The sequence below is a fragment of the Globicephala melas genome, chromosome 19 (genome assembly GCF_963455315.2).
Source record: "Globicephala melas chromosome 19, mGloMel1.2, whole genome shotgun sequence".
NCBI lineage: Eukaryota > Metazoa > Chordata > Mammalia > Artiodactyla > Delphinidae > Globicephala > Globicephala melas.
This window is the reverse complement of record NC_083332.1, coordinates 39,867,923-39,893,516: the sequence shown is the minus strand read 5'-3', so window position 1 is coordinate 39,893,516 and position 25,594 is coordinate 39,867,923.

Sequence of the window (25,594 nt, the reverse complement as noted above, 5' to 3'; positions counted from 1 at the left end):
GTTTGTTTTTCTCTTTCTGACTTACTTCACTCTGTATGACAGACTCTAGGTCCGTCCACCTCACTGCAAATAACTCAATTTCGTTTCTTTTTATGTCTGTCCTCCAGAGATTCTAATACTTTATGCCATTTGGCAGCCATAGACACCACACATATTACATTATCAAAGACTCTAGTAGCATAGAGAGCATCCTAAATGTCTGGATATATTTATCAGAAACCTTGAAATTTTAGAAGGAAACTATTTAAAAAGTTAAGGCAGGGCTTCCCTGGTGGCGCAGTGGTTGAGAGTCTGCCTGCCGATGCAGGGGATGCGGGTTCGTGCCCCGGTCTGGGAAGATCCCACATGCCGTGGAGCAGCTGGGCCTGTGAGCCATGGCCGCTGAGCCTGTGCGTCCAGAGCCTGTGCTCCGCAACGGGAGAGGCCACAACAGTGAGAGGCCCGTGTACTGCAAAAAAAAAAAAAAAAAAGTTAAGGCAACTAGGTAAAATTTTAAATAACCAAAATTTGAGGTGAAAATTAAATTATATGATTGTAACTGAACATAAAAAAATTTCTGAAGACAATTTCTTAAAAACTTCCAAGGTATATTATACCAGCATTAGTCCCGTGTGGTTTCTTTTTTAAGATTTAATTTTATTTATTTTTGACTGTGTTGGGTCTTCGTCGCCATCCACCAGCTTTCTCTAGTTGCAGCGAGCGAGGGCTACTCTTCGTTGCAGTGTGCAGGCTTCTCATTACGGTGGCTTCTCTTGTTGCGGAGCACGGGCTCTAGGCACGCGGGCTTCAGTAGTTGTGGTGCACGGGCTCAGTTCCTCCATGGCATATGGGACCTTCCCAGATCAGGGATTGAACCCATGTCCCCTGCATTGGCAGGCGGATTCTTATCCACTGCGCTACCAGGGAAGTCCCAGTCCTGTGGTTTTGAAAACTATACCGTAGTTACATAGTAATGTTATATAGTAACATTAGAGGAAGTTTGGAAAAGGGTGTATGGACATTTTATATTACTTTCACAATTTTTCTCTAAATTCAAAATTATTTAGGTTAAAAAATATAATTAGACTGTTAAGTCACTCTGAGACATATATTTGAGATATACATTATGTCATGACACATATTGTGAGGCAGGTCTAAGAAACATTGTCTTAAAAAAATGATTTGTTAGATATACTGGAAATCTGTCATCATATCACTCACCACAAAGGATCTACAATTCAATACAGTGAAAGCATCGTAGGCTTACACTGTCTTTTTATTGAGTGCAACCTGGAAGAGAAGAAGAAAAGCATAAGAGTTAAGGTCTCCAACACTGCAGTCAGAATTGGCTTAACATCCTGACTTCCCTAGTTATAAGTCATGTGATTTGGGGTAAATATTTTTGTTGTTGTTTTTGCATAGATTTCTTTTTTTATTGAGATGTAATTGACATATAACATTATGTTCGTTTCAGAAGGATACAATATAATGATTCAATATTTTTATATTTTACAAAATGATAACCACAGTAAGTCTAGCTCACATTCATCACCATACATAACTACAATTTTTTTCTTACGATGAGAACTTTTATGATTTACTCAGCACCTTTCAAATATACGATACAGTCTGATTAATTATAATCATCACGCTGTACATTAAATCCCTATGCCTTATTTATTTTTTAGCTGGAAGTTTTTAGTTTTTAACCCTCTTCACCTGTTTCTGCCCCAACCACCTTACCCCCCTTACCCCGCAGCCCCCTCACCTCTGGCAACCACCAGTCTGTTCCCTGTATCCGTGTGCTGGCTTTGTTTGGTTGTTTGTTTAGATCCACATGTAAGTGAGATCATGCAGTGTTTGTCTTTATCTGACTTATTCCACTTAGCATAATGTGCTCAGTGTCCATTGATGTAGTTGCAAATGGCAGTATTTTTTATGGCTGAACAATATTCCTATATGTGTGTGTGTGTATGTGTGTGTATCATATTCTTTATCCCTTTATCCATTAATGGACACATGTTGTTTCTATATGTTGACTATTGTAAATAAGTAACACTATACTGAATACGAGGGTGCATATATCTTTTTGAGTTACTGTTCTCATTTTCTTCAGATAGATAACCAGAAGTGGAACTGCTGGATACTATGGTAGTTTTATTTATTTATTTATTTTAATTTTGGGGGGGAACCTTCATACTGTTCTCCATAGTAGCTGTACCAGTTTACATTCCCACCAACATGTTTTGGGACAGTTACATTCCCAACAATGCAGGTGTTCTCTTCTCCACATCCTCACCAACAGTTGTTATTTCTTGTCTTTTTGGTAATAGCCATTCTAATAAGTATTGGGTAATATCTTATTGTGGTTTTGATTTGCATTTCCCTGATGATTAGTGATGTTGAGCACTTTTTCATACACCTGTTAGTCATCTGTATGTCTTTTTTTTTTGAAAAATGTCTATTCAAATCCTCTGCCCAGTTTTTAATCATTTTGTTTGATTTTTTGCTGTTGAGTTGTATGTTATTTATGTATTTTGCATATTATCCCCTTATCAGGTATGTGATTTACAAATATTTTCTTCCATTTGATAGGTTGCCCTTTCCTTTCATTGATGGTTTCCTTTGCTGTGCAGAAGTTTATTAGTTTGGTGTAGCCCTCTTTTTTTTTTTTCTTTTCCTTTTTTTTTGTTTGTTTTAGATTTAAGTCCAAAAAGAATCATACTCGAGACTTCTTTTAGGAGTTTTCTGGTTTCAAGTCTTCCATTCAAATGTTTGATTCATTTTGAGTTAATTTTTGTGTATGACATAAAATAGTGGTTCAATTTCATTCCTTTGTATGTGGCTGTTTATTTTTCCCAACACCATGTATTGAAAAGGCTGTCCTTTTCCCATTGTATATTCCCGACTCCTTTGTTGTAAATTCATTGGCCATATATGCATGGGTTTATTTCTGGGCTCTCTGTTCTGTTTCATTGGTCTGTGTGTCTATTTCTATGTTAACAACATACAGTTTTGATTACTCTGTCTTAAAATCAGGAAGTGTTGTGCCTCAGCTTTGTTCTTCTTCCTCAGAATTGCTTTGGCTATTTGGGTTCTTCTGTGGTTCCATATGAACTTTAGGATTGTTTTTTCTGTTTCTGTGAAAAATGTTATTGGAACTTGATGGTGATTACATTGAATCTGTAGCTCAGTTTGGATAGTATAGGCATTTTAACAATTATCCTTCCTATCCATGAACACAGGATATCTTTCTATTCATTTGTGTCTTTTTCAATTTCTTTTATCAATGTTTTATAGTTTTCAGTGTACAGATCTTCACTTCCTTAGTTAAATTTATTCTTAAGTATGTTACTGTCTTTGATGCTATTGTACATGGGTTTATTTTCTTAATTTCTTTTTTGGATAATTCATGTCTGTGAATAGAAATGCAACAGATTTTTATATGTTATTTTGTATTCTTCAACTTTGCTCAATTTGTTTATCAGTTGTAACCATTTTTTTGTGGATTCTTTAGGGTTTTCTTTATACACGATAATGTCATCTGCAAACAGAGACAGTTTTACTTTTCCAGTTTGGATGCTTTTTATTTATTTTTCTTTTCTAATTGCTCTGCCTAGGACTTTCAGTACTATGTTGAACAGAGGTGGCAAGATTAGACACTCTTGCTTTCTTCCTGATCTTAGAGGAAAATATTTCCGTTTTTCACTATTGAGTATATAATATTATATATGGCCTTTATTATGTTGCGGTACATTCCTTCTGTAATTTGTTGAGTGTTTTTAATCGTGAATGGTTGTTGAAGTTTGTCAAATGCCTTTTTGGCATGTATTGAGATGATAATATGATTTTTATCCTTCATTTTATTAGAGTAGGGTATCACAGTTATTGGTTTGCATAATTCGTACTATCCTTGCATTCCAGGGATAAATTCCACTTAATCATGGTGCATAATCCTTTTAATGTGTTTTTTTGTTTGTTTGTTTGTTTTTTTGTGTGTGGTATGCGGGCCTCTCACTGTTGCGGCCTCTCCCGTTGTGGAGCACAGGCTCCGGACGCGCAGGCTCAGCGGCCATGGCTCACGGGCCCAGCCGCTCTGTGGCACGTGGGATCCTCCCGGACCGGGGCACGAACCCACATCCCCTGCATCGGCAGGTGGACTCTCAACCACTGCGCCACCAGGGAAGCCCTAATGTGTTGTTGAATTCTGTTTGCCAGTATGTTGTTGAGAATTTTTGCATCTTGTTCATTAGGGATCTTGACTTGAAGTTTTCTTTTTTTCTTTCTTAGTGCCCTTATTTGTCTTTGGTATCAGAGTAATGCTGGGCCTATAAAATGAGTTTAGAAGTGTTACCTCATCCTCAGTTGAGAGTTTGAGAAGGATTGGTATTAATTCTTCTTTAAATGTTTGGTAGTAGTCATCAATGAAGCATTCTTTCTTGTTCTGGTCTTTTCTTTTTTGGAAATTTTTAAATTATTGATTCAGTCTCTTTCCTTGTTAATGGTATGTTCTGATCTATTTCTTCTGATTCAGTTTTAGTAGGTTGTGTGTTCCTAGGAATTTATCCATTTCTTCTAGGTTATCCAATTTATTGGTGTGTGATTGTTCATAGTAATCTCTTACAATCCTTCGTATTCTGTGGTATCAGTTGTGATGTCTCCTCTTTCATTTCTCATTTTATTTATTTTAGTTTTCTCTTTTTTCTTAATCTAAGAAAAGGTTTGTCAGTTTTATCTTTTGTGCAATTTTCTTTTTTTCTGAAAACTGCCATTCCTTTATTTTAAATACACACATATTTGATGTATTTTTTATGCAAAACATTGAGAATAGAAATAGGTAAGACTTCTTTTAAGTCTAACTGCTTCTATGAGAAGCTTAGTAGTAGGCTTATTATTCAGCCCTGGCCTTAGATATAAAGTATTTTTTCATTTTCTGTTTTTTTGTTTTGTTTCTTCTTTTTCAAATTGACAGATGACATGAGGCTTGGATAGAGAATACAGTGGCTAAAACAATAAGATTCCAAAATGCTGAGATTATATGCATCAACTAAGAAGATAAAATTAAGGAAAACAACCAGACTTTTCATGAATTCGGGTCCAGAGTCCAGTGACAAAGGCACAAGGTAAGATTAGATGAGTTTTTAAAAATCTTACCATTATTTGTTAAAATTGATCATTTAAACAGATGTTAAACTTTACTGGATCCATAAACTCTGAGTTCTCATGGAGTTCTGAGATAAAGTGGTCTGGTTCTGAGGTTATTCCTAAGTTTAATAAAAATATTATGGTCTAAAAATGAACGGTCTGACCCACTGGGCACTTAAGTGACCTCAGTATATTTGAAAACAAGTTGGAATGAATTTTATTTATGAGAGAAATTCAACAAGGGGAAATAGATAAGAACCAGGTGAAATATCTAAGTATGGAAGTGTGTAAAAATTCCCTAGACACTGCTATACAGTTTCCCAAACAGTAATATATATGTGCATTTGCATGCACACACATGTACACATACATACACATACACATATACATCCAGTTCTTTTTCAAGTTAAATGAGAGATATTTTGGGTAGGGAATTTTAATTGTATTCTTACTTGCTCCAAAGTTTCTTACCAAACAGAATTATACTTCTAAAGTTATAAGCCATGGGTATGTAGCATATATCAAAATGCCTGGGATTCTCTCTGGTGGTTTCCTGACTGGGGTGAGTTTGACAGACTGAATTGTTACAGTTGTCATGATATACACAAAAAATACTCTGTGTGGGATCATTGGGGGTCATGGCATTTGTAATCTTCAGAAGAGGAAAGAAGAAAGAAATCTCACATTTGGAAAATTGTCAAAGAAAGGCAGCATTGAGAATAATACCTAGGGGAATATAGGACTTCTGGAGAATTTTGAAGACAATTTAGAAAATGCAATTCAGAAGTAACATTAGTAAGTGCATATATTTACTTTTAACTATAATTTTATTTTATAAGGCAGTGTTTACTGTGTTAGATGGTACTTTTATGTTTACAGAGAGACATGAAATTTCACACAGTCATGAAGTTGAAGAATTAGATGAAGCTTTGGATATATTTATGTATAAATACCAATCTAACCTGAACTGATAGGAGTACACTGTTCCTTTTTCCTATGGAAACAATAAGAAATAATAAAAATTTCCAGTTCCAAAGAGTGTATTTTGGAGACAGGGAATGGGTATCATTTTTCCATCTTGAACTCTCCTCCTCACAGCTGTCCCAGTTAGTTCCTAACACAACAAATGTAATTATGCTACTTTTCTTTGACTCCCAGCTGTCTATGAAATTAAGTCTAACTTGCTATGTATAGCCATCTGGCTTTTCTCTGTGTGACCTAACTTGCCTCCACAGCTCTCCCTTTGGCATCCTTCCTCCCCATCTCCATTAGAACTTGTGACCATGCTGAACCTCTGTTTCTTAAGCACTTTGATTTTGAATATGTTGTTTCTCTGGAGAACAGTGGCTCTTAATTTGGGACAATTGTGGTCCCCTGCCCCAGGGACATTTTCCGATAGCTGGAGACATTGTTTATTGTCATGACTAGGTGGTTACTTTTGGCATCTAGTGGGCAGAGGCCAGAGATGCTGTTAATATAATACAGTCCACCAAAGTGCTTCCCTCCTCCTGCCCCCTCAACAAAGAATAATTTGTCCAAAATATCAGTAGTACTGAGGTTCAGAAACACAGATGTGGAATGAATATATCCTCCTTCTATATCTGATTAAATTCTCTTCACCATTCATCTTTCTTTTTTTAAAACAAATTTATTTATTTGTTTTTGGATGCATTGGGTCTTTGTTGCTGCACGTGGGCTTTCTTTAGTTGTGTTGAGCCGGGACTACTCTTTGTTGAGGTGCGCGGGCTTCTCATTGGAGTGGCTTCTCGTTGCAGAGCACGGGCTCTAGGCACGCGAGCTTCAGTAGTTGTGGCATGTGGGCTTCAGTAGTTTTGGCACGTAGGCTCTAGAGCGCAGGCTCAGTAGTTGTGGCTCATGGGCTTAGTTGCTTCGTGGCATGTGCGATCTTCCTGGACCAGGGCTTGAACCCGTGTCCCCTGCATTGGCAGGCAGATTCTTAACCACTGCGCCACCAGGGAAGCCCCCATCCTTCATCTTTCATATCAGTTCTAATGTTACCTCTTCTATGAAGACTCCCTGAATTTAATTGATTCCATATATGCTTCAAAAATTCTTTGTTTTATCGCTTGTATCACACATGTGATGTTATTGAAATTACTTACACATGCAGCTACCTCCCATTAGACTGAACTGTTTAAGGACAAGAGTTATGCCTTATTCCTGTGCTTAGAACCTGTCTGGCATATGGTAGGAACTCAAAAATTATAGGTTATTGAATAAATAACACCTGGGGTTGGTAGTGCTTTACTCATAGTAGGTATTCATCTTTTTGCCTGTTATTATTTGATAATCTTAGACTTTATGGTGATTTCTCTCTTTCTAAAATGGGTAGATAAAAGAACCTATGTAATAGTTGAATAAATGAGTTATTACATGTAAATCATTTGAGCAGTGCCTTTCACAGAGCAAGCACTTCATAAATGTTTTATTAATTTTAAATATTGTTTATTCTTAATGTTTACGGATTTACTATGGCTTTTTATACTGTAAAACTAACTGTAAAATATAGTCAAAAAAATCATATCCCCATCTGTGACTTAAGACGTCAATCACTTCCCAGATCTTTGCACTCAGTATTTACCTAACCTTCTCGAGAAAGTATCTGTTTATAAGTAGAAGCAATGTGTTCTTATTGTCAGACTCAAGTATCTTATTTACATATATGATATGTCCATTTTTATAAGAAAAATTCAATACAAGTGTCTTTATATTCAAATCTCAAATCTTAGGATGTTTATATGTTAATAGTATATAGTCTAAAGGTAAATATTTCATTTGTCTACATTTATGGTATTGGGCATTGGGCTTGAGGCTATGGAACATCTTGGATTTATCTATCATTCTATAAATTTAAATAGGGACTCACATTCATTTTTTTCCTCTGGATTTTTGGGCAAATATTGAAAGAAATGTAATTTGGGTTACTCCCACCTCAACCCAGATAAAACCATTAAAATTATCTCTTTAGTAGCAAGCAGGGAGCTGCTGGGTGCTGTGTAGAAACCAGGTCATGCACATCATTCTGTCCATAAACATCTAAGGCCACATGGTTAGATGTGTGATTATAATAATGGGCTCTAGATGTTTAGGTAAAATTTCAAGATCTGTCATTAGTTTATTGAACTAATGGCTTGCGACATGAGGATAGGGACTCTTTAAATGAGTTCATTTCTAGCAATCATTGCACCATCTCAGAAGCCCCCAACCTTATCAGAATTGTGAATTACTTGAGTCAAAAAATATTAGGCAAAAATGTAATAACCACTATCTAGAGATGACTGCTTCTTCCTGGTTCAGTTGTGAGAAAAGAAAACAGGTGAATCAAGTGTATAAAAGAGATAATCAAATTCAGTGTGTCAGTAAACTCTCAAATCTATTCTTGTTATCATAATTGCATCATCCAGACACTTTGTGTGAGTAACTGAGCAGAAGTTCTCCCGCCTTCAGTCCCGTTATCTAACACAAGAAAATAAAACAGTGAGAAACAAAGTGAAAAATAAATAGAAAAATAATTAGTGAGATTTCTTCCCAAGGTTGTAACAGATAGGATATGGGATAGAAAAATCTGGACTGATAACTTAAAGAGGGTTGTCATGAAACCTTCTAGTTTTAAAAAACATCAATTCTTTATCTCTTCCTCTCTTACTCTAGCTCTCACTCTCCATCTCCCTCTCTTGTTAAAAAAAATATATATATATATATATATGCATATACACATACACTGGTAAGATTATTATTATCTTTTTCTAACAACTCAGTGTAAGTGTAGGATTCATAGAGGGATAAGAAATAATTTATGTTCTCCAGAAATTCAGATAAACATAACTAATGGACATCTGTTGATTTTGCCTTTCAGCATCATCCTTCTTATAGTAATCACAGTCTGATTTTGCTTAAGGAAAAAAAAAAACAACTCTTTTTATATGTACAGCAATCCTTATGTTCCATTCCTTAATAAGAATGCTTGTTTGGGTGGTGGACACATGAAATCTGGTCAGTCCAAAGATTTGTGCTAAAATTATCAAGAAAATGGAGTTCACTTTCTGCAGAGTGTTTAGTTAATAAGATATAAACCTGAAACCTCCAGAGACCATTTTGCCAAATCCAAAATGAAAGTCCATCTGTGAATAATTATGACATAGAGAAAATCAGAGGTGATACATAGAGAGAAATGTATTTCTGTGAATATATATATATATATAAATATAATTTGAGCATCTAATTAGACATTTTAATTAGTTGACGGTAGAGAATTTGTGTCATTTTTGACAGTTACTTTTTTACCTTTTTTATCATTTTGAGTTAGGAGCATTAGCTAGGATCATGCTTGGTTACAGTAATAGAAAAGTGAAGTTTCTGTTTATATTTTCTCAAGCAATAAGAAGTGTCTGGACAGGTAGCTCAGGAATAGTGCTACAGGGGCCAATTTGGATCAGTGTCCCACACTCTTCTCTTTCTGATTCATCGCTCTTAGCATGGACCTCTCAACCTCATGGTTACAGGATGGTTCCTGCTCATACTCATGTTCCTCCCTCTTAAGTACCTTGATCATATTCTAGGCAAGAAGAAGCAGGGAAAGGTGAAGGCAAAAGATATGTTCACACTCATCAAATTGACACTGCACAAAATCTGGGTCCTATTAGTAGGGAGGAAGAGGAGTTATATATTCAGTAGGCACATGTCATCAGTATCTGTCAGAGTTTAGTCACTTGTAATTTAAAAAAAATACTAATTTAATATATAAAGATTATTTGCATTAAAATATAACATGCTTCAAAGTAGATATGTGCTAAAGAGTTATAGAAGTATAAAGGAGAGAGGATAGAATAAGAATACATTCACAAGGGAAATAACACATGAGGTGAACATTAAAGGACAGGAAAGTATTAACCTTGAGGAGAAATAGGAAAGGTATTATAAACAAAACAAGCATCGTCTGGGAAATTACTGAGGCAGCAAAGGACATGATGTTCAAAGAATAGCTAGATATTTGGAGAGGTTGGTGCAAAATTTACTTGGGAAGAAATGACAAGTAAATACTTATTTTGATATTGTCCTGAAGTGTGAAGGAGGCTGTGGGAACAGGACAGAGGAAGAGAGTATGTTCCTGATACTACACAACTGTTGGTGGCCCCATTAAGACTACCTCTGACTCATTTGGGAGTCCAAGAAGGATAGAAAAAAGGACAATGGAACCCACTTAGGCACAGAACAGTTGTCCCTTGGTATAGCTGGTGACTGGTTCCAGGACTCCCTCTGCACCCTCCCCCACCCCGTTCCCCACAGATAACCAAAATCTGCGAATGCTCAATTCTCTTACTTGACACTCGGTACGTGTACCCATGGATTCGCATCTGTGGGTTCAACCATCTGCAGGTTCAACCAGTCATGGATTGTAAACATGATCCACGGTTGGTTGAATCTGAGGAGGTGGAACCAAAGATACAGGGGGCTGACTATAATGACAAATTGACCCTGAAAATTTGAGAAACTGAATGGAGGACAGATTTATAAACCAGGAAGAATGTGGTCACGTTAAGTAGCATGCTGCTTCAAAAAGGACATTTGGTGCCTGATCTCTTGGAGCAGAGGTATAGGGAACACATTTATATGTATTTACACATGTATATATGTGAATCTTTTTTTTTTTAAGTCTGGATCTTCTATACCATATATGTTATCATACAATCTGTCATATGTACCATCAACAAACTTTTAGGATTCAGGATTTCCACATTCAGGATTTCCTTCAGCAGAGTTACAGATTGCACCACAACACCGGGCTCCATTGATTTACATATTAGTATAAAATATATTCCTGTCATTGTTATTCCTAATTAGATAACATAACTTTGCTTACCTAGAAAAATGGATTGGTGCCTTGAGTGTTTGAATTAAGCTTTAATAAATGGAGTTATTAGTATAACTCCAAGCTTAAGAAGTCCTAAGTGACTCAACTTTAGAATTGTTCATTATTCCCATTGGAACTGCCCTGCCCTCCGCATCCAAATATATATTTTTTGATTAAACTTTACTAAGGAAAGCTCCCCTGTTCTTTCACTTAAAACTTACTTGAACTGGCTTAGAGCGAGAAGGAAAATGTCTTAGTATATTTATGTGATTTATCTATTGGTAATTTTTATGAATTAATATTTTTAACAAACTTAATGTCAAACAGTTATATAGTGCTGTTAGATGCCAGCTACTCTTTTAAACTCTTTGCATATGTTATCATGCAATCTTCATAACAGTCCTGTGAAGTAGTAAAGTGTTATGAAGTGCACATAGTTGACCCCAGATGACCAAAATCCTCAGAGGGTCAAAGTGGGTAAAAAGTCTCTTCTGTGTCTGCCCTGATTTCATGTCCTCAGCTCTGCTGGGATGCCATCTCAATAGTTCTGGGAGAATATATATATATATATATATATATATATATATATATATATATATTCATTTATATGAGAGATAGGAGGGGGAGGATATATTCATACCATACGTATGCAATCTGTCTTTCTTCTTTTTTAATTCCAAATTTAGAAATCATCTGGGCAGTGAAAAATCTTGAAAAATCTGGTTGTTGTAAGGGTTAAATGAGCAAAATGCGTGTAGGGCAAATAGAATTATGCTAACGCCTAGCAAGCACTGTTAAAGTATTCAGTTAAAGGGTCATGCTTTTTTGTCACAGAGGAATTTACTGAATCATGGATGACCAGTATATATTGCATAGATCATATATGTCTATATATAAATAAACCAAAATAAATTGCTACCATAAAATATATATCTAGTTTCTAAAATTGAAGTCTTCTGCCTTTATGTTATAAAGATCAAATGTGAAAATATTAACTATTTAGTAAGAACTTTCTTCCTTGGTGGGGAAAATCATTAATAGTGTGTAAAGGTTTATTTTGTGTCAACTTGGCCGGGCCATGGTACCGAGCCCTTTGGTCAAGCATTATTCTGGATGTTTTGATGAAGAGTTTTTTAGATGACATTATCACTTAAATCAGTAGACTTTGAGTAAAGCCAGTTACCCTCCATAATGTGAATGGGCCTCATCTAATCATTTGAAGACCTGCATAGAACAAAGATCAACCTCCTTTGAGCAAGAAGGAATTCTGTCAGCTGACTGCCTTTGGACTCAAACTGCAGCTCTTCTCTGGGACTCCAGCCTGTCAGCCTGCTCTGTCAATTCTGGATTTACCAAGCCTCCATGATGATGGGAGCCAATTCCTTGGGGAAAAAAATGCAGTTGACCTTTGAACAACAGGGGGGTTACAGGTGCAGACCCTCAGCACAGTCAAAAATCCGAATATAACTTTACAGGCCCTCCATATCCACAGTTTCACATCTGTGGATTCAACCAACCATGGGTTGTGTAGTACTGTAGTACATGTACTGAAGAAACTGAGTATAAGTAGACCCATGGAATTCAAACCCATGTTGATTAAGGGGCAACTGTGTGTGTGTGTATATATATATATATATATGTTTAGTGTGTATATATGTTTGTGTGCATACACACACAAACTATACATACACACACCTGTATGTATAGTTGGTTCTACTCTTCTAGAGGACCCTAGCTGATACAGATTCCAGTACCATGAAGTGGGGTGCTGCTGTAACAAATACCTAAAAATGTGGAATTGGCTTTGGAACTGGGTAATGGGTACAAACTGAAGGAGTTTTGAGGTGCCCATTAGAAAAAGCTTAGATTGCCTTGAAGAGATTGTTGATAGAAATATGGACACTTAAGGGGAGTCAGGTGAGATCTTAGGCAGAAAGTGGAACATGTTATTGGAAACTGGAGGAAAGGCAGTCTTTGTTATCAAGTGGCAAAGAACTTGGCTGAATTGTGTTCTAGTGTTTGTGGAAGCTTGAAATTATAAGTGACTAACTTGAATATTTAGATAAGAAGATTTCTAAGCAAAATGATGGAGGTACAATTTTGTTTCTCCTTGCTGCTTGTAGTAAAATGTGAGAGGAGAGAAATAAATTGAAAAATTGTTAAGAAGGAGCCAGGACTTGAAGATTTAGAAAATTCTCAGCCCATCCATGTTGCCAAAAAAGAGCAGGTGTGTTGTGGAGAGAACCCGAAGGGTTTGACTGGACAATCTCGCCATAAAGAGATTACAGGTGGGACTTGTGGGTCAATCAACCATCTCAGCAGAAGCCAGGAACAGAGATGGGGTTATACCAACAGAAACACTGCCAAATCTGACAAAGGGGATAGAGACAGGACTTAATGAAGGAAAGCTGTCAGACTTCTGGAATTCTACAAGAGGACAATAGAGCTGTATAGCTGGGAACATGCAGTACCTTTCAAGGAAAGCGAAGAATGACCACCAAGATGATTCAGAAATCAGCAGAGCTGTCACCCCCACTATGGGCCTGGGGAACAAGGCTATTTTCTCTTCGGTTTCAGAGGGCAGTGCCCCATGTTCAGTTTCAGTGGTCAAACTGGTGCTGCCCAGGGCCTCAGAGGCAGGGCCGCCAAGTGCTGTGGGAATGGGGCTGCTGCCCAGGGCCAAGGAGGGTGCTGCTGCCACTCCAGCGGGCTCCAAAGGTGGGACCTTCTCCCTAGTGAACCCAAAGGACAGAGCTTCAAGCAGAAGACAGTTATCCTCAAGCCTTGAAATTAAATGGAATTTGCCCTGCTAGGTTTTGGGCTAATACAAATAGGGTTTGAAATAAGCTTCTGTTCACCACCATCATTGTGCTTATAGAGGAGGGTATCACCTTTGAGTTCACCTACATGTGTATCATATACTTTAGAGAAATGGAGTCACCAAAGCACTGCCAGAATAATTAAACTCAGCAACCAGGGATTTAAAGAGAGTGTAGAAGATACGGCAGGTCTTCCATGGAAATCAGTTGATAAAGATTAGTTAAAGATTGCATTTGAGTAAGCACATTCTGTGATTCAGAATAAAGATCTTGAAGCGAGACCATTGTAGATAGTGAGATGCATAGTAGGCACTTAACAAGAAGATGAATCAGTTCCCTTATTTCTTAGAACCATTCCCTTTTCCACACTGGTGAAAGGGTGTTGCCAGTTTCATAGGAAAAAAGGAACTGGAGATAATTATCAGAAACTACTGAAGAGTCTTTATACTCCTTCATATCAATGAATAATAGTAGAATAAAATATGCAAGTTTCTTTTTACAAAGCATGGACTAATCATTCCCAGCTTCTTTTTTTAAAACTATTTTTATAAAGTTCTGAGTTTTAAAAAAACTACAATTTTATTTTATTTTTTTAATTTTATTTATTTATTTATTTGCAGTTACGTGGGCCTCTCACTGTTGTGGCCTCTCCTGTTGCAGAGCACAGGCTCCAGACGCGCAGGCTCAGCGGCCATGGCTCACGGGCCCAGCCGCTCCGTGGCATGTGGGATCTTCCCGGACCGGGGCACGAACCCGTGTCCCCTGCACCGGCAGGCAGACTCTCAACCACTGCGCCACCAGGGAAACCCCTACAATTTTATTTTTATTTTGCATTGTTTTATTTTAAACAAATTAATTGTTCATGATAGATATTACTTCACTGTTACAGTCAAATTCTGATTTCAGAGATGGAGGAGGTATATAATTCAGTATCCTCAGTGAAGATATTTTTTTCTTGAATATATTCCATGTTACAGAGACAACTACTGCACATTCCGTTTACTTACAGTATAAGCCACTCAACTTTCTTTCATAGACTAAAGGTTCTAGTTTTAAGTATCTTTTTAGCAAGCTCCGTTTTGTGAATTCTACATCCCACCACGAATATAAAACAGCACCCTCCACAGAGAAAGATAGGTGAATACTTTGATAATTCACATTTTCACAAACACATAAAAATATAGAACTTTCCTGTTTAAAGTGCAGTCTAACTCTAGAATAATAAGGTATTGTTAAAATAAATAATAAGACATTTATGAACTTAAGAAATAAATATAAACCAACTTGCATATCATAATGCCAAACAGTACATATCTGTTGGCTGTGAGTATGCATGGCTCTGAACTAAGTTAACAGTTATCTCTGGTAGGTTTAGAGGTATTTCTTTTTCTTTACTAGTGTTTTTGGACTTACATTGCTGTCATATAAATACTTATGGTTGCTTGTATAAGAAAAATAATACCAGTTTTTTCATTTTTGTTGTACAAAAAAGTTTCATTTGTTCATGAAAACATTTTCTAGAATTCGATTTGTCTTGTTCAGTTCCAAATATGAGTGTATAGAAATTTTATTATCTGTTTGCAGAACTAGGCTAGGTCCAAAATTATTAACTCGTGTGTAAAACATTTTCTGTTCCGGAAAATTATTTTTGAAATTTCAGTTTATCAAGATCAGTTTCTTTTATTCATGTATAATAGCATAAAGAAACTATTTCCAGCTGTACGTTTGCTTAGAGTATACACAGCTTTATATAATCAATAGCAATATGCACTTTTAAGTGGACTAACAACAGAAGAAAAAGAGAAATATTAGGTCACTAGATGGTGCCATAATGTTATGTTTTATTTTACTGTCAAGGATTCTGGAAAGATATTGCAGTCATTTTTGAGAGGGGTCGTTTCAGGTACCATTCAGAGCAAAAAGTAAACTTAATGTTTACGTGTATCATGGACATTTTAAAGAGAAACGTTATTAACTAAAAAAAGAAAATAAAGAATTACACTAGACAATACTGAATTAAAATGGATTAAAGTATATCAGTAAGCACTTTGGACAAATTTTCACAATATCAAGATAGAACAATATAATGTGAAGAAATAATATTTTATACTGGATTTTTAGATTGAGTTTAGTAATTGTTCCTAAAACCACTTGTAATTACTTATTATATATATAAGTGTACATGTAGAAAATAACACTGTTTGCTAGCCTACTGGAAAAAGTCAAAATTCCTTGCATTTTTAAAATAAGCAAATGCATTTTTTTACATGGAATGTATTTAAAGACTGTGTTTAGTCAGGGGTTTCTTCGATAGATGGACCTGGGTTTTGTGCCTTTTGTTGTTCTTGTTGTTATTATTAAGCAAAAATGACCATGAATAGTATTTCCTGATAGGACATTTCTCCATTCGGTTGATATTACAAAGAAACTGAAGCTGAAGTGGCAGTTTTTCAACCAACAAACCAACCAACCAAACAAACATATTTCACCGCACCTGAAACAAATCAAGAATAACATTCTTGTCTTTGGAAATGTCAGAACTTGTTGCCAGGGTTATAAGTAAAAACACTGCGTGGAGAAACCGCCATATAGAAGCCGGAGAGAGGCTCATTTGCATTTCTAAACTTCCCCACTGACATAATTACTCCGCAGAGAAAAAAGGAGTTTCTCCCTCTCCAAACCTCGACCACCATTCACATGCACAATGTTCAAGAGATCTAACAATTTTAGGTACTTTGGAGATTTAATGGTGGAGGAGAGGAGGAAGACTTAAAAGTCTCAAAGTGCTTCTTATTTCTATCATTATTGGAAGCAGTTTAACAGTGTGCTTCAAGGTCTTCCTTTTAACAGAGTTTGCTCTTTTCCACAATATTATTCAACATGAAAACTGATTTTTCGGCCCAGATAGAAAAACAAGGAACCTTTCCAAAAAGTTGAAGATTTCAGTGTCATATGGATTTAGATCTGTCTTTGATGACAAAATTCAGTTCCCCAAACACTGATCGGTGATGTTTCTGAGGATAAGCCCATTTCTTCCAGGAAGAATGTGTATGTTACCAAGATCACCATTGCTAACTGCTGCAGTACAAGTGACGGATTTTGGATTGAAAGCAGGGAACAAAGAAAGAGGGATAAGACTTTCTCAGGAATGTTTCTTCTCTGTTTTCATTAGACGAGGTGACTGCTTTATTCACTTGTATTTAAATTATTACTCCACCCCAAACTTGACAAATTAATATCTAATAATATATTAGTGCATGGGAAGAGTTTATAGCTTTGCTGTAACCTCGTTTGGGGGATGGGCTGCTTTGATGTAATTTACAAGAAGGTTGGGCCTGTCTCTGACTTAGGTGAAGATGTAGTTAACAGATTATTTATAGGGCTGCCTGATACTCTGTTTTACAGCATGTTTCCCAGGGGATGTTAGTTTGTAACAACCTTTTCTTCCTTGATGGCTATTAATGGTACTTGGCACTACTTTACTTTAACAGGCTGTGTACAATTAAACACAGAGTTTGACATTTTGACGTGCGTGTTGGCCAAAATGGTATGCATAAATGCTAATAGTCTTATCCTAATTCACAAGAGTTTCATTTGATAGGTGCAGGAGCCAAAAGAAATAAAATATTCTGACTTCTTGCTTAAAATATTGATCTCAGCCCAAACCATTGCTTAATTTGGATCAGTTTATTGAGCCAAGGTTTCCCCCAAGACTGAGTGCCTCGCTTTCTTTCATGCTAGCCAAAGAGTTTCACAGGTATCAGTGAAACATTGAGGCACAGTGCCAAGTGTTTTACATGCATTCTCTCCTCTGCCCGCCATCACTATTATTAAGTAAAAGGGCTGTTATTAACCTTATTTTATGTTTGAGGGAATGGGGGTTTGGAAGTGGTTAAATGATTTGCCCAAAGTTTTGCCTAAATGGTTTGTGTTAGCACAAAATATAGTGAAGAGCAATAACTGCAACCTAGGTCCTGTGCACCACAGCAGGTTATGTTGGTCTTATGATGATAGAGTGAAAGAACTATTAAAACCTTTCTGTGGTCAGAGAAAACAGAAGTAGTTTTGATAACATAAAGTAGGCAAAAACCTGAGCATTTTGCCCCTCCATCCAAAAATTGTAATGGGTTTCATTTTAGATTATTAGTAGCTGTCCAGAGGGCATCTCATTTGGGCTGTCATGTTTACTTGCCCAGCATCCATTTCTCTTTTTTGTTTTTCCTTTCCCTCTTGTTACCATCTAAAGCTGTCAATTAAAGTAGTCCAACCTAACCTGGCCAAATGGTGGCAGGTGGCTCCAGGTAGTCAATCAAATGATCTCCTTAAGAATTCCCATCTTTACAAGTGTGACCCAAAGACTCAAATCACTTGGGAAGGGGGCTAGTTATCCTGACGATGGTACCCTGAGGAAATGTCCATCAGGGCCTGTCAGAAGACGCCTAGAGTCCCCCTGTTTCTCAGCCTTCCTGCAATCCCTTCTTTCCCATTGATTCCATGAGTACTTCACATCCTTTATGAACCTAAGCTCTCTAGTCAATAAGGTAAAAATAATAATTTAATAAAGAACTTGATAGTTATCAGGATTTATTTAAATAATATAAACAAAATGCTGGGCACATTATCTCACATACAATAATGGCTCACATGTTAAATTCCCCTTTCTCCAAATCTAACAAAAAATATTTATACCCCTTTCAGTCATAAATGGGTTTTAATTTATGACTGTCCTGTATCAACACCTATACTCAAAACACCGTTTGATCCTATTGCATTGTCTCCATCATTCCCTTCATTATCTCCACTGTTGCCCTGACACCCTTATATGGTGATGAGTCATTGATTCAATGTGGAATTTTCCCTGGCTTTTCTAATTTGATTTTGAACAACAAGGTTATCAAATTCTTGAGAGTGAGTGTTTTAATGAGTCCAACAATTATGAAAATTGGGTTGGGTTGGAGGGGAGGCAGAGGTATGGAGAAGCAGCTGGGTGGGGGAAGGATAAGACATTTTTAAACTGCACTGAAATTTGAATTGAAATGTGTTCTGAAAAGGCGCCATTCTTGTTTATACAAGGCTCTTTTGAGAAGGATTTAAAGTTACAACATACAGATTAGTGGCAGACATTCTCTGTACCCAGCTTTGCACATGCTGATCAATGAGGCGTAAAGATATAATTGGTTTATAGACACATTTGTTGTATAAATACAACATTTATGTTTTGAGCCTAAATCATCAGCAAATGAATTTCAGCATAAAAAAGGGAGTTTCTCTGAGATATTAATTAATTTATCGGTATATTGACATTAAAAGTTCCTACCACTCTAAGGTATTCATTTTAAGGTATGCCAAGAAGGAACTAATTAAAAATGCAATTTGGCAGTAAAATGTTTTTATGGAAAAGTCCAGAGGCCTCTCCTATAGAAAGGATCAATAAATAGACTAAATCGATTTTTTTGAAGTATTATCTGTTTATGTTTCTGGGTCTAGTGAAAGTTGTAACTGCTCATAGCAAGGTGGACAGATTGAAATTTGCAATGGGTTGGGACGTTGTTTTCTGGATGTCTCAGTCTTTTTTTTTTTTTTTTTTCGGCGGTACGCGGGCCTCTCACTGTTGTGGCCTCTCCCGTTGCGGAACACAGGCTCCGGACACACAGGCTCAGCGACCATGGCTCACGGGCCCAGCTGCTCCACGGCATGTGGGATCCTCCCGGACCGGAACACGAACCCATGTCCCCTGCATTGGTAGGCGGACTCTCAACCACTGCGCCACCAGGGAAGCCCTCAGTCTTATTCTTGATAAGCCAACTTTCAAATACTCTGGAGAGGTTTACACAGAAAATAATGCATTGAACATAAGTTCTTCTTCTTGCTATAAGTTTTTGGACCCAAATCCTAACCAGCATTTGTGCCTTTTTTTCCCATTGACAGCCAAGCTGTATTTTGTAATTAAGAGCAACAAATACAAGTAACAAATGCTAGAGGGGGTGTGGAGAAAAGGGTACCCTCCTACACTGTTGGTGGGAATGTATTGAATAAATTGGTACAGCCACTATGGAAAATAGTGTGTAGGTTACTCAAAAAACTAAAAATAGAGTTGCCATATGACCCAGCAATCCCAGTCTTGGGCATATATCCAGACAAAACTATAATTCAAAAAGATATATGCCCCACTCTGTTCACGGCAGCACTGTTTACAATAGCCAAGATATGGAAACAACCTAAATATCCATCAGCAGATGAATGAATAAAGAAGATGTGAGATACACACACACACACACACACACACACACACACACACACACACACACACACACACACACACACACACACACACACAGTGGAATATTACTCAGCCATAAAAAAGAATGAAATAGGACTTCCCTGGTGGCACAGTGGTTAAGAATTCACCCGCCAATGCAGGAGATGTGGGTTCGATCCCTGGTCCGGGAAGATTCCACATGCCGTGGAGCAGCTAAGCCCATGTGTCACAACTACTGAGCCTGCACTCTAGAGCCCAAGTGCCACAACTACTGAGCTCGCGTGCTGCAACTACTGAGCCTGCGTGCTGCAACCACTGAAACCCATGCACCCAGAACCCGTGATCCACAACAAGAGAAGCCACTGCAATGAAAAGCCCAGGCACCACAACGAAGAGTAGCCCCCACTTGCCACAACAAGAGAAGGCCCGAGCATAGTAATGAAGACCCAGCACCGCCAAAAAAAGAAAAAAAACAACGAAATAATGCCATTTGCAGCAACATGGTTGGACCTAGAGATTATCATACTAAGTGAAGTAAGTCAGAAAGAGAAAGACAAAGACCATATAATATCACTTACATGTGGAATCTGAAATACGACACAAATGAACATAACTACAAAACAGGAACAAACTCACAGATGTAGAGAACAGACTTGTGGTTGCCAAGGGGATGGGTGGTGGGGTAGGGAAGGATTGGGAGTTTGGGATTAGCAGATGCAAGCTATTATATATAGGATGGATAAACAACAAGGTCCTACTGTATAGCACTAGGAACTATATTCAATATCCTCTGATAAACCGTAACAGAAAAGAATGTATATGTATAACTGAATCACTTTGCTGTACAGCATAAATTAACACAACATTATAAATCAACTATACTTCATTAAAATTAAAAATAAAATAAAATAAAATGAAAAACAGTAACAAATATAAGTTCCTCCCACAGCCACAGAAGGTGTGATGGCTTGCAACAGTCTCTTCATATACAGCCTCAGAATCCTTAGCATCACAGCATTACCAGGGAACTACTACTGGTAGATTGATATTGGCACATGGAATGAATTTTATCTGCTATCCTTACTATGGGGCAGTAGGCCAGGAAAAGAACTCTAGAGATGAGATCTTTAAATGCAAAGTATTTAAACATTTTATCAAGACTAACTAAAAGAGATACATTTCCCAGGGAAATAAAAGAAGAATAGCAATGTAAAATAAACTTTAAATATAAAAAAATATCTTCCATTGATTACAATAACTATTAGCACAACTTTCTGGATGGGGTTTACAGAGAATTCCCACTGTTATGATGTCATTTCATTTAAACTTAATAGCCACTCTTTCATGAAGATATGATTACTGTCTCATTTGGAGATCAGAAAAATGAACCACAGAGTGGCTGTGTTTCTTGAGGACACATAATAAAGTTAAGATTAGACCCTAAACCTTATGATTCTATATCATATACAACGCATTCTAAGAATAAACAGCAATCATGACATAAGTACACTATTAAATTAACAGAATGAAATTCCCTTTTATAAGAATTATATATAGGACCACTCTCAGACCATACTATGAATGAATAAAATTAGCTCCAGAGGATTATGATATATTAATGTTAACAATGATGGCAAAATCTTAAATTATATTTTTTATTTGTCAAGTCTTATGCCAAACCACTTCAGTGGTTTCCCTGGTTTTACCCATTGAAAATTAATAACTCTAAGATTAAGTGCTATTATTATCTACATTTTGCAGCTGAGGAAATTGAGGTATGGAAATAACTTGCTAAGCTCACACATAGGTAGTTAGAGGTAGAGTAGGCACTCTAAGTTGTGTGTCCATAACACACTACTTCTCAAATATTATTTGTATATTTAAGTAAGTATGTAATATTTTAAAAGATCTGATATCAGGTTATTGTCATGCAAATAGACTTTCATAACTAATGGTTGACATGCAAATGTCTCCTCATTTAATATTTAAATACAAATAGTAGGTTCCCATAGCAAAAATATTATTCAGGTATTAAAACATGACATATATTGTATGAAGTCTAAAAAAGAACAAAAATAATTTTTAGATATTTTGGATGAGGTTATAAATATTTACCTGCCTTTAGAACTCGTTAAAGCAATGATGTTTATAAGTGATCACAGTAATACATTTCTTAAAGTACAAATCAAACCATCTTAAATGTAGTGAACCATCAAGGGAACTCTTAAGTGGCTGACAAAAAGTCATTTAAATAATGAGAAGACAACACTGTATCACTGTGTTCACTTATGCATTTGAGACCATAGAGGTATTTTAATGAATTCTGCCTAAGATTCTTCCAAGAGGCTGGCCAACAGAAAAAATGACTTTTCATATTGTGTGCCTTGAGTATGTGAGTGAGTGCAAGTGCCTGCGTGTGTTGCATGAGAAAATTACTCCAATGCCTTTTGAGAAAATGATTACAATTTCTACTAAGATGTAAATAATCTAATAAATACATCTAGTTGACAATTTCTAGTAAGATGACTAAAAATGAAACCTGTAAATAACAGACTAGAGTCAAGTCATCTTGTATCCTTTTTTGAGGTGGTTGGAAAATAAATCATAGCTAATCAAAACTGGCACAGAGTCCATGTGGGAAATTGGTAATGTTTTATTAACAATTGGTAATAAGTAATATTTCTTAAGTGTTTTCCATGTACTAAGCCTTATCTCACTGCTTATACATATATTAATGTTCACTATAACCTCGTGAATGGGGCAGTATATTCCCCCATTGTACGGTTGAGTAAAAACCAGTCATAATCATAGTAAGTAGCAGATCTGAACTCCAAAATCACACACTCCAGGGTGCTCGAGTGTATGCTCTTAAGATCTAAACTCTACTGTTATGGTTGGTAAAAATGTTTTTAAAGAAAAAAATAATAGGGATTGACAAGACAGAAGACAGACTTAAAGAATGGCAGAACAGGAGCTGTATTTTTGCAATGAAACCTTAGAAAAGAGAAAATCCAAGAAAAATTAACAGAGATGCTGGAATTATGAGATGACCCAGCTGAGAATTCAAGGCAAGGGCTATTCTATTTAATTCTGCTGGAATGTTATCATTTAGATTGTGAATTTACTAATTTCTCCAATATTTATAGAGCAACTGTTACATTAGGGATGGTGAACAAAATAGAGTATCCACCCTCTTAGAGCTAAATGCTAGTGCAAAAAAAAATAGTAAAATATACACAGATATAGAAATTGATATGAATATGGACGAAGATGCAGTTATACATGCACATATACATAGCTGTACGCATGGGATAATACCAGATATTGATAAGCGCCTTGAAGAGGGTAATGCAATAATATGGTAGGACTTAAGAGGGAAGATGGTTCTAAAGGGGAAAATGGTGTTTCTTTGTGCTTCTTCCAGGTTCAGTGTGCTTTTTCTTCTAATGAACCACACCTGCAACTCTCTTTGGAAATCTTTTCTTGAACTAACAGAACTGCTTTGCCCGCACTCTCAGAGAGCAGGACCTACCTGGAAATTTACCTCTCCTACTGCCATCTGGAAATGTGTTTAGACATTGACTGGCAGATATGGGATTATGAAAACCCAAATTCCTTGCCTCCATTGGGAATGATTCAGACTCCAGAATTCCCTTACGGAGTCTGGTTTAAGCTACCTCCACTGGACTTCACCTTTCTTAGCATCCTTTTCTCTCTCCTGCTTCCCTCACACCCTCCCCAGAAACCTCTTGGGAGCACTTCCCTTATAAATCTATGGTGACTCACTGTCCCACTCTGCTCTGGGTGTGGGGTCACCTGGGACTGGAATGTTACCAGCAGGCAGTACTCTCAGTACAAATATTGGGGCAGTTTTGGACGAACCAAGATGGTTGGTTACCCTATGAGTCAACTTCTGAGAAATCTGGCCTAAAACATCAGGGAAAGCCTCTCTGAGGAGATGATATTATTCTGAGAAGTAACCAGTCATTTTTAGAGCGGGGAGAAATGTTTTCTAAGCAAAGAAAATAGTAAGTGCTAATGGCAGAATAGACACTATATTCAGGAAGACAGAAGACCAGTGTGCCTGGAGCAATCTCAGTAAGAACGCATGTGTGAATAGCTGAAGATACAGAGGTAAGGAGGTAAACAACCTGTGGGGACTTGGCAGAAAGAGTAAGAGGAGAAATTTATTATTATTTCAAATTATCACATAAGCTGTGGATACTTTCAATATGTAGAATTTTTACGTATGAGTCTGTGTGCGTTGTTCCTAATAAAATTACAGCCTCGAAAAGGAAAATTCATTTTTTAAGAGAATAGTCTTCGATCTAAATGCAAGCCTAGATATTTGGAAAATTCTTTCTCGATGAATGTGTAGGGTTTTTAAAAAAAATAACTTATTTATTTTTGGCTGCATTGGGTCTTTGCTGCTGCGTGTGGGCTTTCTCTAGTTGTGGCGAGCAGGGGCTACTCTTCATTGCAGTGCATGGTCTTCTCATTGCGGTGGCTTCTCTTGTTGTGGAGCACGGGCTCTAGGCACGTGGGCTTCAGTAGTTGTGGCTTGGGGGCTCTAGAGTGTAGGCTCAGTAGTTGTGGCGCACGGGCTTAGTTGCTCCACGGCTTGTGAGATCTTCCCGGACCAGGGCTCAAAGCTGTGTCCCTGCATTGGCAGGCGAATTCTTAACCACTGCGCCACCAAGGAAGTCCCGAACGTGTAGTTTTGATAGCAGGGTTAGCATGAACTCAAGTGAGAACTGCAAGCACAAAGGCATACCAGGACCCTCATGCTTGAATTACAGATCCATAAAAGAACCCAGGGCAAAGTATTGTTTATAGCTTCTACAAAAAAAACTATGACTCCAGGTGTTTAGATGTTTGTTCCTCTATTTGGATACCTCTGCATCAAAACCTCATTTGTAGATTCCAGAAGATACACATGGTGGAATTCTCAAGGACTTTGAAGTTTAATAATTTTGGTTAGAATCTCGGCTATGCCATTTCTTTTTCTGTTCATTTTGTTTTTCTTGAGTGGTTTATTTTAGTTCACTGACCCCCGATTTCTTCATCTGACCACAAGTAGATGTGAGTGTTGGTCGGAAGGAAGATGTTTTATGCAAATCACAGGGCATGGTCCTTGGTAAGCAGTCACAGAACAATAGTTATGATTTTCATAGAGTCTGAGCCTCTGTTTGGAACATTGCTATTTTTCAGATGTAAGGTATTATAAAATGAGTGGCAGAAGATAAAACAGAAGAGCAGTCTGGAAGACAAAAATCTGAAATAGACTGGGTTTCAAGAAAGTAAAAGTATGCCTGAAGGATCCTCTGGGCTTCAGAATATTTTCCCAAGGGTTCTTTTCCCAGTATTTGTAAGTTTTGAATAAAAGAGTTTATTTGAGAAAGCTCCTGAGTAGGGGGAAGAAAAGAAAGAATTTTGCATTGTTCAAAGAACAAGGTAGAGGATCTAATACGTCTTCTTTGTTTGTCAGTTTTAAGGCTTTTATTATAATTGTAACACACA